General features: G+C 50.6%; 24 non-coding genes and 18 pseudogenes across 24 annotated transcripts; 1 reads left to right on the plus strand and 41 right to left on the minus strand.

Moving 5' to 3' along the window:
* Positions 1-1610: 1610 nt before the first annotated feature.
* On the minus strand, positions 1611-1683 carry trnak-uuu (transfer RNA lysine (anticodon UUU)). The gene has a single exon. It is a non-coding gene; the product is annotated as a tRNA-Lys (tRNA).
* A 495-nt stretch (positions 1684-2178) lies between these two features.
* On the plus strand, positions 2179-2252 carry trnan-guu (transfer RNA asparagine (anticodon GUU)). Its single transcript has one exon. It is a non-coding gene; the product is annotated as a tRNA-Asn (tRNA).
* Positions 2253-3310: 1058 nt separating this feature from the next.
* Positions 3311-3429, minus strand: LOC131130360 (5S ribosomal RNA). The gene has a single exon (XR_009130057.1). It is a non-coding gene; the product is annotated as a 5S ribosomal RNA (ribosomal RNA).
* A 112-nt stretch (positions 3430-3541) lies between these two features.
* LOC131130370 (5S ribosomal RNA) lies at positions 3542-3660 on the minus strand. The gene has a single exon (XR_009130066.1). It is a non-coding gene; the product is annotated as a 5S ribosomal RNA (ribosomal RNA).
* A 112-nt stretch (positions 3661-3772) lies between these two features.
* LOC131130283 (5S ribosomal RNA) lies at positions 3773-3881 on the minus strand (annotated as a pseudogene).
* Positions 3882-3993: 112 nt separating this feature from the next.
* On the minus strand, positions 3994-4112 carry LOC131130235 (5S ribosomal RNA). The gene has a single exon (XR_009129991.1). It is a non-coding gene; the product is annotated as a 5S ribosomal RNA (ribosomal RNA).
* Positions 4113-4224: 112 nt separating this feature from the next.
* LOC131130233 (5S ribosomal RNA) lies at positions 4225-4343 on the minus strand. Its single transcript, XR_009129989.1, has one exon. It is a non-coding gene; the product is annotated as a 5S ribosomal RNA (ribosomal RNA).
* A 112-nt stretch (positions 4344-4455) lies between these two features.
* LOC131130366 (5S ribosomal RNA) lies at positions 4456-4574 on the minus strand. Its single transcript, XR_009130062.1, has one exon. It is a non-coding gene; the product is annotated as a 5S ribosomal RNA (ribosomal RNA).
* Positions 4575-4686: 112 nt separating this feature from the next.
* On the minus strand, positions 4687-4795 carry LOC131130251 (5S ribosomal RNA; annotated as a pseudogene).
* A 112-nt stretch (positions 4796-4907) lies between these two features.
* LOC131130327 (5S ribosomal RNA) lies at positions 4908-5026 on the minus strand. The gene has a single exon (XR_009130026.1). It is a non-coding gene; the product is annotated as a 5S ribosomal RNA (ribosomal RNA).
* A 112-nt stretch (positions 5027-5138) lies between these two features.
* Positions 5139-5257, minus strand: LOC131130243 (5S ribosomal RNA). The gene has a single exon (XR_009129997.1). It is a non-coding gene; the product is annotated as a 5S ribosomal RNA (ribosomal RNA).
* Positions 5258-5369: 112 nt separating this feature from the next.
* LOC131130226 (5S ribosomal RNA) lies at positions 5370-5488 on the minus strand. The gene has a single exon (XR_009129983.1). It is a non-coding gene; the product is annotated as a 5S ribosomal RNA (ribosomal RNA).
* Positions 5489-5600: 112 nt separating this feature from the next.
* LOC131130281 (5S ribosomal RNA) lies at positions 5601-5709 on the minus strand (annotated as a pseudogene).
* Positions 5710-5821: 112 nt separating this feature from the next.
* LOC131130291 (5S ribosomal RNA) lies at positions 5822-5930 on the minus strand (annotated as a pseudogene).
* A 112-nt stretch (positions 5931-6042) lies between these two features.
* Positions 6043-6151, minus strand: LOC131130304 (5S ribosomal RNA; annotated as a pseudogene).
* Positions 6152-6263: 112 nt separating this feature from the next.
* LOC131130278 (5S ribosomal RNA) lies at positions 6264-6382 on the minus strand (annotated as a pseudogene).
* Positions 6383-6494: 112 nt separating this feature from the next.
* On the minus strand, positions 6495-6613 carry LOC131130351 (5S ribosomal RNA). The gene has a single exon (XR_009130048.1). It is a non-coding gene; the product is annotated as a 5S ribosomal RNA (ribosomal RNA).
* A 112-nt stretch (positions 6614-6725) lies between these two features.
* LOC131130359 (5S ribosomal RNA) lies at positions 6726-6844 on the minus strand. Its single transcript, XR_009130056.1, has one exon. It is a non-coding gene; the product is annotated as a 5S ribosomal RNA (ribosomal RNA).
* Positions 6845-6956: 112 nt separating this feature from the next.
* Positions 6957-7065, minus strand: LOC131130260 (5S ribosomal RNA; annotated as a pseudogene).
* Positions 7066-7177: 112 nt separating this feature from the next.
* LOC131130294 (5S ribosomal RNA) lies at positions 7178-7286 on the minus strand (annotated as a pseudogene).
* Positions 7287-7398: 112 nt separating this feature from the next.
* Positions 7399-7517, minus strand: LOC131130356 (5S ribosomal RNA). Its single transcript, XR_009130053.1, has one exon. It is a non-coding gene; the product is annotated as a 5S ribosomal RNA (ribosomal RNA).
* A 112-nt stretch (positions 7518-7629) lies between these two features.
* LOC131130239 (5S ribosomal RNA) lies at positions 7630-7748 on the minus strand. Its single transcript, XR_009129993.1, has one exon. It is a non-coding gene; the product is annotated as a 5S ribosomal RNA (ribosomal RNA).
* A 112-nt stretch (positions 7749-7860) lies between these two features.
* On the minus strand, positions 7861-7979 carry LOC131130252 (5S ribosomal RNA). The gene has a single exon (XR_009130003.1). It is a non-coding gene; the product is annotated as a 5S ribosomal RNA (ribosomal RNA).
* A 112-nt stretch (positions 7980-8091) lies between these two features.
* LOC131130343 (5S ribosomal RNA) lies at positions 8092-8210 on the minus strand. Its single transcript, XR_009130040.1, has one exon. It is a non-coding gene; the product is annotated as a 5S ribosomal RNA (ribosomal RNA).
* Positions 8211-8321: 111 nt separating this feature from the next.
* On the minus strand, positions 8322-8430 carry LOC131130282 (5S ribosomal RNA; annotated as a pseudogene).
* A 112-nt stretch (positions 8431-8542) lies between these two features.
* LOC131130244 (5S ribosomal RNA) lies at positions 8543-8661 on the minus strand. Its single transcript, XR_009129998.1, has one exon. It is a non-coding gene; the product is annotated as a 5S ribosomal RNA (ribosomal RNA).
* A 111-nt stretch (positions 8662-8772) lies between these two features.
* Positions 8773-8881, minus strand: LOC131130305 (5S ribosomal RNA; annotated as a pseudogene).
* Positions 8882-8993: 112 nt separating this feature from the next.
* LOC131130259 (5S ribosomal RNA) lies at positions 8994-9112 on the minus strand (annotated as a pseudogene).
* A 112-nt stretch (positions 9113-9224) lies between these two features.
* On the minus strand, positions 9225-9333 carry LOC131130286 (5S ribosomal RNA; annotated as a pseudogene).
* Positions 9334-9445: 112 nt separating this feature from the next.
* Positions 9446-9554, minus strand: LOC131130253 (5S ribosomal RNA; annotated as a pseudogene).
* A 112-nt stretch (positions 9555-9666) lies between these two features.
* Positions 9667-9785, minus strand: LOC131130279 (5S ribosomal RNA; annotated as a pseudogene).
* A 112-nt stretch (positions 9786-9897) lies between these two features.
* Positions 9898-10016, minus strand: LOC131130352 (5S ribosomal RNA). Its single transcript, XR_009130049.1, has one exon. It is a non-coding gene; the product is annotated as a 5S ribosomal RNA (ribosomal RNA).
* A 112-nt stretch (positions 10017-10128) lies between these two features.
* LOC131130254 (5S ribosomal RNA) lies at positions 10129-10237 on the minus strand (annotated as a pseudogene).
* Positions 10238-10349: 112 nt separating this feature from the next.
* LOC131130245 (5S ribosomal RNA) lies at positions 10350-10468 on the minus strand. Its single transcript, XR_009129999.1, has one exon. It is a non-coding gene; the product is annotated as a 5S ribosomal RNA (ribosomal RNA).
* A 112-nt stretch (positions 10469-10580) lies between these two features.
* Positions 10581-10699, minus strand: LOC131130238 (5S ribosomal RNA). Its single transcript, XR_009129992.1, has one exon. It is a non-coding gene; the product is annotated as a 5S ribosomal RNA (ribosomal RNA).
* A 112-nt stretch (positions 10700-10811) lies between these two features.
* LOC131130240 (5S ribosomal RNA) lies at positions 10812-10930 on the minus strand. Its single transcript, XR_009129994.1, has one exon. It is a non-coding gene; the product is annotated as a 5S ribosomal RNA (ribosomal RNA).
* Positions 10931-11042: 112 nt separating this feature from the next.
* Positions 11043-11151, minus strand: LOC131130290 (5S ribosomal RNA; annotated as a pseudogene).
* A 112-nt stretch (positions 11152-11263) lies between these two features.
* On the minus strand, positions 11264-11382 carry LOC131130344 (5S ribosomal RNA). Its single transcript, XR_009130041.1, has one exon. It is a non-coding gene; the product is annotated as a 5S ribosomal RNA (ribosomal RNA).
* A 112-nt stretch (positions 11383-11494) lies between these two features.
* LOC131130353 (5S ribosomal RNA) lies at positions 11495-11613 on the minus strand. Its single transcript, XR_009130050.1, has one exon. It is a non-coding gene; the product is annotated as a 5S ribosomal RNA (ribosomal RNA).
* A 112-nt stretch (positions 11614-11725) lies between these two features.
* Positions 11726-11834, minus strand: LOC131130306 (5S ribosomal RNA; annotated as a pseudogene).
* A 112-nt stretch (positions 11835-11946) lies between these two features.
* On the minus strand, positions 11947-12065 carry LOC131130224 (5S ribosomal RNA). The gene has a single exon (XR_009129981.1). It is a non-coding gene; the product is annotated as a 5S ribosomal RNA (ribosomal RNA).
* A 112-nt stretch (positions 12066-12177) lies between these two features.
* Positions 12178-12286, minus strand: LOC131130288 (5S ribosomal RNA; annotated as a pseudogene).
* Between the last annotated feature and the right edge of the window lie 107 nt (positions 12287-12393).

Below are 12393 nucleotides of genomic sequence, written 5' to 3' on the forward strand. Positions count from 1 at the left end.
AGGTGTGGTCAAAACTAGTGTACTTTTACATCACCACACTTCAAGTGGACAGACAATCTTGTCTTTTCAGACAATACAATTACAAAAGCAACACACACCTGCCATGACCCTGAATCGGCCGGGGTTGTTGCGGCCACAACACAGAGTAGGAACCACTATACAATTACGGCTGTGAGCTATGCTTTTCTGGGCAAGAACCATAAACTCAGACTTGGAGGTGCAGATTGCTCATTCCAGCTGGTTCTTTTTCGTCTGCGAGCAAAGCTTGAATTTCATGTGGGTGTTGTCCTGGCGGGAGAAACATTTTAGCTCGTGTCGGCATGGCTACTGTGACAAAAGCCCATTTTCCTTTCCAGTAAATGTGCATCAGCTGAACACTTTGCAGACCTAATGCTGTGAACATTTGCGCAAACTCAAGGTCGGGTCCTACATCCTGTTTGTGTCTGATTGTAACATGATATGCATCAGGATTCTGTATGTCACCTCCCAACTGCACTTGTCTGTTCTTAATATGTCATTGGCTGTGTTGTCGTGATCGATGTTGATGAAATCAAGAAAACAAAGTCACCCCTTTACAAACTATTTGCCAACTCACGATGTAAACAGCAATTGTGCTGAAAACTTGGATTGAACCAGGGACCTTTAGAGATTCAATCCAACGCTCTCCCAACTGAGCAATTTCAGCTGCAAAGGGGGTTCTCTGCTTTTTCAGTCTGGGCTAAAAGTGGGGGTAGGGTGAAGCTGTGTCTGTGCCACGTACTATGTTGCTGTGTACCTGGTCCAGTGTGTTCTCATCTTGGGTTGGAATGTCCCCATGCTGGTAAAGGGTGGGGAATACAGTCCGTCGATGAGGATAAGCGGTACAGTGGAGTTCACTGGTTGAAGTCGCCAGGTACCATAAAAATGGCAATGGGCCACGAGGGTGTTCTGAATTCCCCTTTGGCCAAATTGGCTAAATGGCCGTACAAAAAGCACCATACTTGGAGCCTGTGGTCAATGTCAACAGTTGGGCTAATTCAGTTCCGTTGAGACGGTGATTATGTACCAAGTCAGTTATGTCAGTCAGGATTTGGTCAAGGTTGTTGTGTGGTTTTGGCATGGATAAGGCTATGTATCTAAATTTAGGAGGAGTCCATGGTCTGTAAACATACTGAGGTACTCCCACTGCTGTTGCGGAACTTGCGGGACCTTGCAAATTTCCCCACTGAGGGACGAATAAAGGCATATCTTATCTTCTACCATAGGGAAGGCTTTTAAGTAGGATTCTTAATCCTACTTCTTGCCATTCTTAATGCTTTCCCAAGTTCCAACATTTCCTTGGGAGCGAGTTTGATAACCGAGCCCACCCAGGGACTCTCAATTCACACGTGTTGGACTTTGGACTCCCTCCCTTGTATGAACATTTTTCCCCATTGGCGAACTGTTTTTTTGTGTTGGTGCCAGATGCACAGCTGGCGCTGTGGCTAAGCTGGTCAAGGTGCCTGTCTCGCACTGTATCTTCAATTTAATTATTGAGAATGGCGTTTACCCACAGTCCTGGAAGATCGCAAAGGTGCTTGGTCGAAAAGGTTTACTTAAACAAGTTATTCAGGGAAGGGGCCTACCTTCACCGCCTGAACGGGGACTTGAACCCTGGACCCTCAGATTAAAAGTCTGATGCTCTACCAACTGAGCTATCCAGGCATTTATGGAATGAGGACAACTCACAAGGTAAAATCTTCTGGCATACTGTACTTGACCTTGCAGAGATGAGAGCTTCTTCTCTGGCTCTCAACAAAGGCGGTCGCATCTTTCCCCTCTCCTCCCTATCCCTTATCTTCCCTGCTTTGTTGTTCCCTGTCCATCCTGTCGATGGAGTTTGACTTGATTCTTTGTCACACAGTCTGAAATTGGCAAACTGAGAAATTCTGATTGAGTGACCAATGCAGTCTGTCTATTTTAATACATTTCGTCTCAACTCATGTTGAAAAAGGACAGAGCCATTTCCGTGAGAGCACAAGACCCCTGGATTGTACCCAAAAATACTTTGCGTTCATCAAAGAGTAAAGCTGGTGTCCTGGTTTGCAATGCCTCGATTTTTACACCAGAAGGTGCGAGTCACATCCAAAACAAAGGGCATGCTGGACGCATAGCATGCGTTCGTATGGCTTCAACTGAACAGAAGTTGTCAGTGTGTGCGTCTCTGTGGCACAATCGGTCAGCGCACTCGGCTGTTAACCGGGAGGCTGGTGGTTCGAGCCCACCCAGGGACGTTCTCTGGATGTCACCAGTGTCACTGTTCATTCATGTTTGCGCTCCACTCTTGCACAGCACTTGTGTGGTTCCAAATTGGCAAACTGCGTGTCAATGACTTTTCAAAAGCACATTCCAGCTTCCATGGTCTAACACATTTGATCAGAAGTTAGGTTGATCAAGTCACAGATTTCAGTTTGTTTCTGCACAGGTCTGGTGAAACACAGAAGCTCTGCTTGAAAATATTATCTTTTGCAAAAGCGCCAGCCAGGATTATAGATTAAGAGACGACGGAATGCTTTTATGTTAAAAGGAATCAAGTCAAACCCCATCAACTGGTAAGCAGGGGCCCTTAAGAGAAGACACTGTATACTGTTGTGATTTTTTGACAGACATGTCTAGTAAACAGGAGATCCTGGGTTCAAATCCCAGCAGTGCCTTCGCTGTGTTTCAGCAGCTCCTATGCTGTTATTTAAAAGAAATGTTGTTCTTCTTCTGTTGAATAAAGACCCATCATTTCTGATGTCATATGTAGTATACATGTCACATGTACTACAATGCTCCCTACAAAGACAATACCCTTGTGTATTTGGACATTTGCAGGTTTAAGAAAACAGACCACATTACCCAAATATCTTCTGGACAAAAGAGTGGTCAGACAAGACAAAGTTTGAGCCAGTCACCTGAACATTAGACTTTTGATCTGAGTGAATTCAAGTCCCCGTTCAGGTGACCAGTGATAGGGTCTGAGGTCCACTTGCAAACGCCTCCTTTTTGCCCACAAAATACAAGGGCAACAGGACAATCCCTTGGTACTTTATGGAAACAATGTGAGGTGCCTGGCTTTTAACTAGAAGTGGAAAGACTTGTGTAGCCTCTCACACAAACCATGTGTCTTCCTCCCATGCACATGTTGCCAGCTGATCCTTGACATCAGCAAAATTTTGGTTCTAGGACAATGGGGTCACCTGCCCCCATTGGTCTTTTCCAAGGAGTCACGGTGGCCGAGAGGTTAAGACGTTGGACTCGAAATCCAATGGGGTTTCCCCGCACAGGTTGGAATTCTGAAACCATAAAAGGCTTACAGCACCTGGTATTCCCAGGCGGTCTCCCATCCAAGTAATAACCAGGCCCACCCCTGCTTAGCTTCCGAGGTCGGACGAGATCGGGCGTTTTCAGGGTAGTATGGCCGTAAGCTGCCAGGTCAACTGAAAAGATCTTATTTGAAGGCGACGCAGGCCAAACTAGACTCCAGCAAAAAGTGTCAAACAGCGCCCTCTGCTGTCAGGCTAGAGCAGAAACCATAAAAAGCTTACAGCACCTGGTATTCCCAGGCGGTCTTCCATCCAAGTACTAACCAGGCCCGCCCCTGCTTAGCTTCCGAGATCGGACGAGATCGGGCGTTTTCAGGGTAGTGTGGCCGTAAGCTGCCAGGTCAACTGAAAAGATCCTATTTGAAGGCGACGCAGGCCAAACTAAACTCCAGCAAAAAGTGTCAAACACCGCCCTCTGCTGTCTGGCAAGAGCAGAAACCATAAAAAACTTACAGCACCTGGTATTACCAGGCGGTCTCCCATCCAAGTACTAACCAGGCCCTCCCCTACTTAGCTTCCGAGATCGGGCGTTTTCAGGGTAGTATGGCCGTAAGCTGCCAGGACAACTGAAAAGATCTTATTTGAAGGCGACACAGGCCAAACTAGACTCCAGCAAAAAGTGTCAAACAGCGCCTTCTGCTGTCAGGCAAGAGCAGAAACCATAAAAAGCTTACAGCACCTGGTATTCCCAGGCGGTCACCCATCCAAGTACTAACCAGGCCCGCCCCTGCTTAGCTTCCCAGATCGGACAAGATCGGGCGTTTTCAGGGTAGTATGGCCGTAAGCTGCCACGTCGACTGAAAAGATCCTATTTGAAGGCGACGCAGGCCAAACTAGACTCGAGCAAAAAGTGTCAAACAGCGCCCTCTGCTGTCAGGCAAGAGCAGAAACCATAAAAAGCTTACAGCACCTGGTTTTCCCAGGCGGTCTCCCATGCAAGTACTAACCAGGCCCGCCCCTGCTTAGCTTCCGAGATCGGACGAGATCGGGCGTTTTCAGGGTAGTGTGGCCGTATGCTGCCAGGTCAACTGAAAAGATCCTATTTGAAGGTGACGCAGGCCAAACTAGACTCCAGCAAAAAGTGTCAAACAGCGCCCTCTGCTGTCAGGCAAGAGCAGAAACCATAAAAAGCTTCCAGCACCTGGTATTCCCAGGCGGTCTCCCATCCAAGTACTAACCAGGCCCGCCCCTGCTTAGCTTCCGAGATCGGACGAGATCGGGCGTTTTCAGGGTAGTATGGCCGTAAGCTGACAGGTCAACTGAAAAGATCCTATTTGAAGGTGACGCAGGCCAAACTAGACTCCAGCAAAAAGTGGCAAACAGCGCCCCCTGCTGTCAGGCAAGAGCAGAAACCATAAAAAGCTTACAGCACCTGGTATTCCCAGGCGGTCTCCCATCCAAGTACTAACCAGGCCCGCCCCTGCTTAGCTTCCGAGATCGGGCGTTTTCAGGGTAGTATGGCCGTAAGCTGCCAGGACAACTGAAAAGATCTCATTTGAAGGCGACGCAGGCCAAAATAGACTCCAGCAAAAAGTGTCAAACAGCGCCCTCTGCTGTCAGGCAAGAGCAGGAACCATAAAAAGCTTACAGCACCTGGTATTCCCAGGCGGTCTCCCATCCAAGTACTAACCAGGCCCACCCCTGCTTAGCTTCCGAGATCGGACGAGATCGGGCGTTTTCAGGGTAGTATGGCCGTAAGCTGCCAGGTCAACTGAAAAGATCCTATTTGAAGGCGACGCAGGCAAAACTAGACTCCAGCAAAAAGTGTCAAACAGCGCCCTCTGCTGTCAGGCAAGAGCAGAAACCATAAAAAGCTTACAGCACCTGGTATTCCCAGGCGGTCTCCCATCCAAGTACTAACCAGGCCCTCCCCTACTTAGCTTCCCAGATCGGACAAGATCGGGCGTTTTCAGGGTAGTATGGCCGTAAGCTGCCAGGGCAACTGAAAAGATCCTATTTGAAGGTGACGCAGGCCAAACTAGACTCCAGCAGAAAGTGTCAAACAGCGCCCTCTGCTGTCAGGCAAGAGCAGAAACCATAAAAAGCTTACAGCACCTGGTTTTCCCAGGCGGTCTCCCATGCAAGTACTAACCAGGCCCGCCCCTGCTTAGCTTCCGAGATCGGACGAGAACGGGCGTTTTCAGGGTAGTATGGCCGTAAGCTGCCAGGTCAACTGAAAAGATCTTATTTGAAGGCGATGCAAGCCAAACTAGACTCCAGCAAAAAGTGTCATACAGCGCCCTCTGCTGTCAGGCAAGAGCAGAAACCATAAAAAGCTTACAGCACCTGGTATTCCCAGGCGGTCTCCCATCCAAGTACTAACCAGGCCCTCCCCTACTTAGCTTCCAAGATCGGGCGTTTTCAGGGTAGTATGGCCGTAAGCTGCCCGGGCAACTGAAATGATCCTATTTGAAGGCGACGCAGGCCAAACTAGACTCCAGCAAAAAGTGTCATACAGCGCCCTCTGCTGTCAGGCAAGAGCAGAAACCATAAAAAGCTTACAGAACCTGGTATTCCCAGGCGGTCTCGCATCCAAGTACTAACCAGGCCCACCCCTGCTTAGCTTCCGAGATCGGGCGTTTTCAGGGTAGTATGGCCATAAGCTGCCAGGTCAACTGAAAAGATCCTATTTGAAGGCGACGCAGGCCAAACTAGACTCCAGCAAAAAGTGTCAAACAGCGCCCTCTGCTGTCAGGCAAGAGCAGAAACCATAAAAAACTTACAGCACCTGGTATTACCAGGCGGTCTCCCATCCAAGTATTAACCAGGCCCTCCCCTACTTAGCTTCCAAGATCGGGCGTTTTCAGGGTAGTATGGCCGTAAGCTGCCAGGACAACTGAAAAGATCTTATTTGAAGGCGACGCAGGCCAAAATAGACTCCAGCAAAAAGTGCCAAACAGCGCCCTCTGCTGTCAGGCAAGAGCAGAAACCATAAAAAGCTTACAGCATCTCGTATTCCCAGGCGGTCTCCCATCCAAGTACTAACCAGGCCCGCCCCTGCTTGGCTTTCGAGATCGGACGAGATCGGGCATTTTCAGGGTAGTATGGCCGTAAGGTGCCAGGGCAACTGAAAAGATCCTATTTGAAGGCGACACAGGCCAAACTAGACTCCAGCAAAAAGTGTCAAACAGCGCCCTCTGCTGTCAGGCAAGAGCAGAAACCATAAAAAGCTTACAGCACCTGGTATTCCCAGGCGGTCTCCCATTCAAGTACTAACCAGGCCCGCCCCTGCTTAGCTTCCGAGGTCGGACGAGATCGGGCGTTTTCAGGGTAGTATGGCCGTAAGCTGCCAGGGCAACTGAAAAGATCCTATTTGAAGACGACGCAGGCCAAACTAGACTCCAGCAAAAAGTGTCAAACAGCGCCCTCTGCTGTCAGGCAAGAGCAGAAACCATAAAAAGCTTACAGCACCTGGTATTCCCAGGCGGTCTCCCATCCAAGTACTAACCAGGCCCGCCCCTGCTTAGCTTCCGAGATCGGACGAGATCGGGCGTTTTCAGTGTAGTATGGCCGTAAGCTGCCAGGTCAACTGAAAAGATCCTATTTGAAGGTGACGCAGGCCAAACTAGACTCCAGCAAAAAGTGGCAAACAGCGCCCCCTGCTGTCAGGCAAGAGCAGAAACCATAAAAAGCTTACAGCACCTGGTATTCCCAGGCGGTCTCCCATCCAAGTACTTACCAGGCCCGCCCCTGCTTAGCTTCCGAGATCGGGCGTTTTCAGGGTAGTATGGCCGTAAGCTGCCAGGACAACTGAAAAGATCTCATTTGAAGGCGACGCAGGCCAAAATAGACTCCAGCAAAAAGTGTCAAACAGCACCCTCTGCTGTCAGGCAAGAGCAGAAACCATAAAAAGCTTCCAGCACCTGGTATTCCCAGGCGGTCTTCCATCCAAGTACTAACCAGGCCCGCCCCTGCTTAGCTTCAGAGATCGGGCGTTTTCAGGGTAGTATGGCCATAAGCTGCCAGGTCAACCGAAAAGATCCTATTTGAAGGCGACGCAGGCCAAACTAGACTCCAGCAAAAAGTGTCAAACAGCGCCCTCTGCTGTCAGGCAAGAGCAGGAACCATAAAAAGCTTACAGCACCTGGTATTCCCAGGCGGTCTCCCATCCAAGTACTAACCAGGCCCACCCCTGCTTAGCTTCCGAGATCTGACGAGATCGGGCGTTTTCAGGGTAGTATGGCCGTAAGCTGCCAGGGCAACTGAATAGATCCTATTTGAAGGCGACGCAGGCCAAACTAGACTCCAGCAAAAAGTGTCAAACAGTGCCCTCTGCTGTCAGGCAAGAGCAGAAACCATAAAAAGCTTACAGCATCTGGTATTCCCAGGCGGTCTCCCATCCAAGTAATAACCAGGCCCGCCCCTGCTTAGCTTCCGAGATCGGACGAGATCGGGCATTTTCAGGGTAGTATGGCCGTAAGCTGCCAGGGCAACTGAAAAGATCCTATTTGAAGGCAACGCAGGCCAAACTAGACTCCAGCAAAAAGTGGCAAACACCGCCCCCTGCTGTCAGGCAAGAGCAGAAACCATAAAAAGCTTACAGCACCTGGTATTCCCAGGCGGTCTCCCATCCAAGTACTAACCAGGCCCGCCCCTGCTTAGCTTCCGAGATCGGACGAGATCGGGCGTTTTCAGGGTAGTATGGCCGTAAGCTGCCAGGACAACTGAAAAGATCTTATTTGAAGGCGACGCAGGCCAAACTAGACTCCAGCAAAAAGTGTCAAACAGCGCCCTCTGCTGTCAGGCAAGAGCAGGAACCATAAAAAGCTTACAGCACCTGGTATTCCCAGGCGGTCTCCCATCCAAGTACTAACCAGGCCCGCCCCTGCTTAGCTTCCGAGATCGGACGAGATCGGGCGTTTTCAGGGAAGTATGGCCGTAAGCTGCCAGGGCAACTGAAAAGATCTTATTTGAAGGTGACGCAGGCCAAACTAGATCCAGCAAAAAGTGTCAAACAGCGCCCTCTGCTGTCAGGCTAGAGCAGAAACCATAAAAAGCTTACAGCACCTGGTATTCCCAGGCGGTCTTCCATCCAAGTACTAACCAGGCCCGCCCCTGCTTAGCTTCAGAGATCGGGCGTTTTCAGGGTAGTATGGCCATAAGCTGCCAGGTCAACCGAAAAGATCCTATTTGAAGGCGACGCAGGCCAAACTAGACTCCAGCAAAAAGTGTCAAACAGCGCCCTCTGCTGTCAGGCAAGAGCAGGAACCATAAAAAGCTTACAGCACCTGGTATTCCCAGGCGGTCTCCCATCCAAGTACTAACCAGGCCCACCGCTGCTTAGCTTCCGAGAATGGACGAGATCGGGTGTTTTCAGGGTAGTATGGCCGTACGCTGCCAGGACAACTGAAAAGATCTTATTTGAAGGCGACGCAGGCCAAACTAGACTACAGCAAAAGTGTCAAACAGCGCCCTCTGCTGTCAGGCAAGAGCAGAAACCATAAAAAGCTTCCTGCCCCTGGTATTCCCAGGCGGTCTTCCATCCAAGTACTAACCAGGCCCGCCCCTGCTTAGCTTCAGAGATCGGGCGTTTTCAGGGTAGTATGGCCGTAAGCTGCCAGGACAACTGAAAAGATCTTATTTGAAGGCGACGCAGGCCAAAATAGACTCCAGCAAAAAGTGCCAAACAGCGCCCTCTGCTGTCAGGCAAGAGCAGAAACCATAAAAAGCTTCCTGCCCCTGGTATTCCCAGGCGGTCTCCCATCCAAATACTAACCAGGCCCACCCCTGCTTAGCTTCCGAGATCTGACGAGATCGGGCGTTTTCAGGGTAGTGTGGCCGTAAGCTGCCAGGTCAACTGAAAAGATCTTATTTGAAGGCGATGCAGGCCATACTAAACTCCAGCAAAAAGTGTCAAACAGCGCCCTCTGCTGTCTGGCAAGAGCAGAAACCATAAAAAACTTACAGCACCTGGTATTACCAGGCGGTCTCCCATTCAAGTACTAACCAGGCCCTCCCCTACTTAGCTTCCGAGATCGGGCGTTTTCAGGGTAGTATGGCCGTAAGCTGCCAGGTCAACTGAAAAGATCCTATTTGAAGGCGACGCAGGCCAAACTAGACTCCAGCAAAAAGTGGCAAACAGCGCCCCCTGCTGTCAGGCAAGAGCAGAAACCATAAAAAGCTTACAGCACCTGGTATTCCCAGGCGGTCTCCCATCCAAGTACTAACCAGGCCCGCCCCTGCTTAGCTTCCGAGATCGGGCGTTTTCAGGGTAGTATGGCCGTAAGCTGCCAGGACAACTGAAAAGATCTTATTTGAAGGCGACGCAGGCCAAAATAGACTCCAGCAAGAAGTGCCAAACAGCGCCCTCTGCTGTCAGGCAAGAGCAGAAACCATAAAAAGCTTACAGCATCTCGTATTCCCAGGCGGTCTCCCATCCAAGTACTAACCAGGCCCGCCCCTGCTTGGCTTTCGAGATCGGACGAGATCGGGCATTTTCAGGGTAGTATGGCCGTAAGGTGCCAGGGCAACTGAAAAGATCCTATTTGAAGGCGACACAGGCCAAACTAGACTCCAGCAAAAAGTGTCAAACAGCGCCCTCTGCTGTCAGGCAAGAGCAGAAACCATAAAAAGCTTACAGCACCTGGTATTCCCAGGCGGTCTCCCATTCAAGTACTAACCAGGCCCGCCCCTGCTTAGCTTCCGAGGTCGGACGAGATCGGGCGTTTTCAGGGTAGTATGGCCGTAAGCTGCCAGGTCAACTGAAAAGATCCTATTTGAAGGCGACGCAGGCCAAACTAGACTCCAGCAAAAAGTGGCAAACAGCGCCCCCTGCTGTCAGGCAAGAGCAGAAACCATAAAAAGCTTACAGCACCTGGTATTCCCAGGCGGTCTCCCATCCAAGTACTAACCAGGCCCGCCCCTGCTTAGCTTCCGAGATCGGGCGTTTTCAGGGTAGTATGGCCGTAAGCTGCCAGGGCAACTGAATAGATCCTATTTGAAGGCGACGCAGGCCAAACTAGACTCCAGCAAAAAGTGTCAAACAGCGCCCTCTGCTGTCAGGCAAGAGCAGAAACCAGAAAAAGCTCACAGCACCTGGTATTCCCAGGCAGTCTCCCACCCAAGTACTAACCAGGCCCGCCCCTGCTTAGCTTCCGAGATCGGACGAGATTGGGCGTTTTCATGGTAGTATGGCTGTAAGCTGCCAGGTCAACTGAAAAGATCCTATTTGAAGGCGACGCAGGCCAAACTAGACTCCAGCAAAAAGTGTCAAACAGCGCCCTCTGCTGTCAGGCAAGAGCAGAAACCATAAAAAGCTTACAGCACCTGGTATTCCCAGGCAGTTTCCCATCCAAGTAATAACCAGGCCCGCCCCTGCTTAGCTTCCGAGGTCGGACGAGATCGGGCGTTTTCAGGGTAGTATGGCCGTAAGCTGCCAGGGCAACTGAAAAGATCCTATTTGAAGGCGACGCAGGCCAAACTAGACTCCAGCAAAAAGTGTCAAACAGTGCCCTCTGCTGTCAGGCAAGAGCAGAAACCATAAAAAGCTTACAGCATCTGGTATTCCCAGGCGGTCTCCCATCCAAGTAATAACCAGGCCCGCCCCTGCTTAGCTTCCGAGATCGGACGAGATCGGGCATTTTCAGGGTAGTATGGCCGTAAGCTGCCAGGGCAACTGAAAAGATCTTATTTGAAGGCGACGCAGGCCAAAATAGACTCCAGCAAAAAGTGCCAAACAGCGCCCTCTGCTGTCAGGCAAGAGCAGAAACCATAAAAAGCTTCCTGCCCCTGGTATTCCCAGGCGGTCTCCCATCCAAGTACTAACCAGGCCCTCCCCTGCTTAGCTTCCGAGATCGGGCGTTTTCAGGGTAGTATGGCCGTAAGCTGCCAGGTCAACTGAAAAGATCCTATTTGAAGACGACGCAGGCCAAACTAGACTCCAGCAAAAAGTGTCAAACAGCGCCCTCTGCTGTCAGGCAAGAGCAGAAACCATAAAAAGCTTACAGCACCTGGTATTCCCAGGCGGTCTCCCATCCAAGTACTAACCAGGCCCGCCCCTGCTTAGCTTCCGAGATCGGACGAGATCGGGCGGTTTCAGGGTAGTATGGCCGTAAGCTGCCAGGTCAACTGAAAAGATCCTATTTGAAGGTGACGCAGGCCAAACTAGACTCCAGCAAAAAGTGTCAAACAGCGCCCTCTGCTGTCAGGCAAGAGCAGAAACCATAAAAAGCTTACAGCACCTGGTTTTCCCAGGCGGTCTCCCATGCAAGTACTAACCAGGCCCGCCCCTGCTTAGCTTCCGAGATCGGACGAGATCGGGCGTTTTCAGGGTAGTATGGCCGTAAGCTGCCAGGTCAACTGAAAAGATCTTATTTGAAGGCGATGCAAGCCAAACTAGACTCCAGCAAAAAGTGTCAAACAGCGCCCTCTGCTGTCTGGCAAGAGCAGAAACCATAAAAAGCTTCCTGCCCCTGGTATTCCCAGGCGGTCTTCCATCCAAGTACTAACCAGGCCCGCCCCTGCTTAGCTTCAGAGATCGGGCGTTTTCAGGGTAGTATGGCCGTAAGCTGCCAGGACAACTGAAAAGATCTTATTTGAAGGCGACGCAGGCCAAAATAGACTCCAGCAAAAAGTGCCAAACAGCGCCCTCTGCTGTCAGGCAAGAGCAGAAACCATTAAAAGCTTACAGCACCTGGTATTCCCAGGCGGTCTCCCATCCAAGTACTAACCAGGCCCGCCCCTGCTTAGCTTCCGAGATCGGACGAGATTGGGCGTTTTCAGGGTAGTGTGGCCGTAAGCTGCCAGGTCAACTGAAAAGATCTTATTTGAAGGCGATGCAGGCCATACTAAACTCCAGCAAAAAGTGTCAAACAGCGCCCTCTGCTGTCTGGCAAGAGCAGAAACCATAAAAAACTTACAGCACCTGGTATTACCAGGCGGTCTCCCATTCAAGTACTAACCAGGCCCTCCCCTACTTAGCTTCCGAGATCGGGCGTTTTCAGGGTAGTATGGCCGTAAGCTGCCAGGTCAACTGAAAAGATCCTATTTGAAGGCGACGCAGGCCAAACTAGACTCCAGCAAAAAGTGGCAAACAGCGCCCCCTGCTGTCAGGCAAGAGCAGAAACCA

The sequence above is a fragment of the Doryrhamphus excisus genome, chromosome 5, assembly GCF_030265055.1.
Source record: "Doryrhamphus excisus isolate RoL2022-K1 chromosome 5, RoL_Dexc_1.0, whole genome shotgun sequence".
NCBI lineage: Eukaryota > Metazoa > Chordata > Actinopteri > Syngnathiformes > Syngnathidae > Doryrhamphus > Doryrhamphus excisus.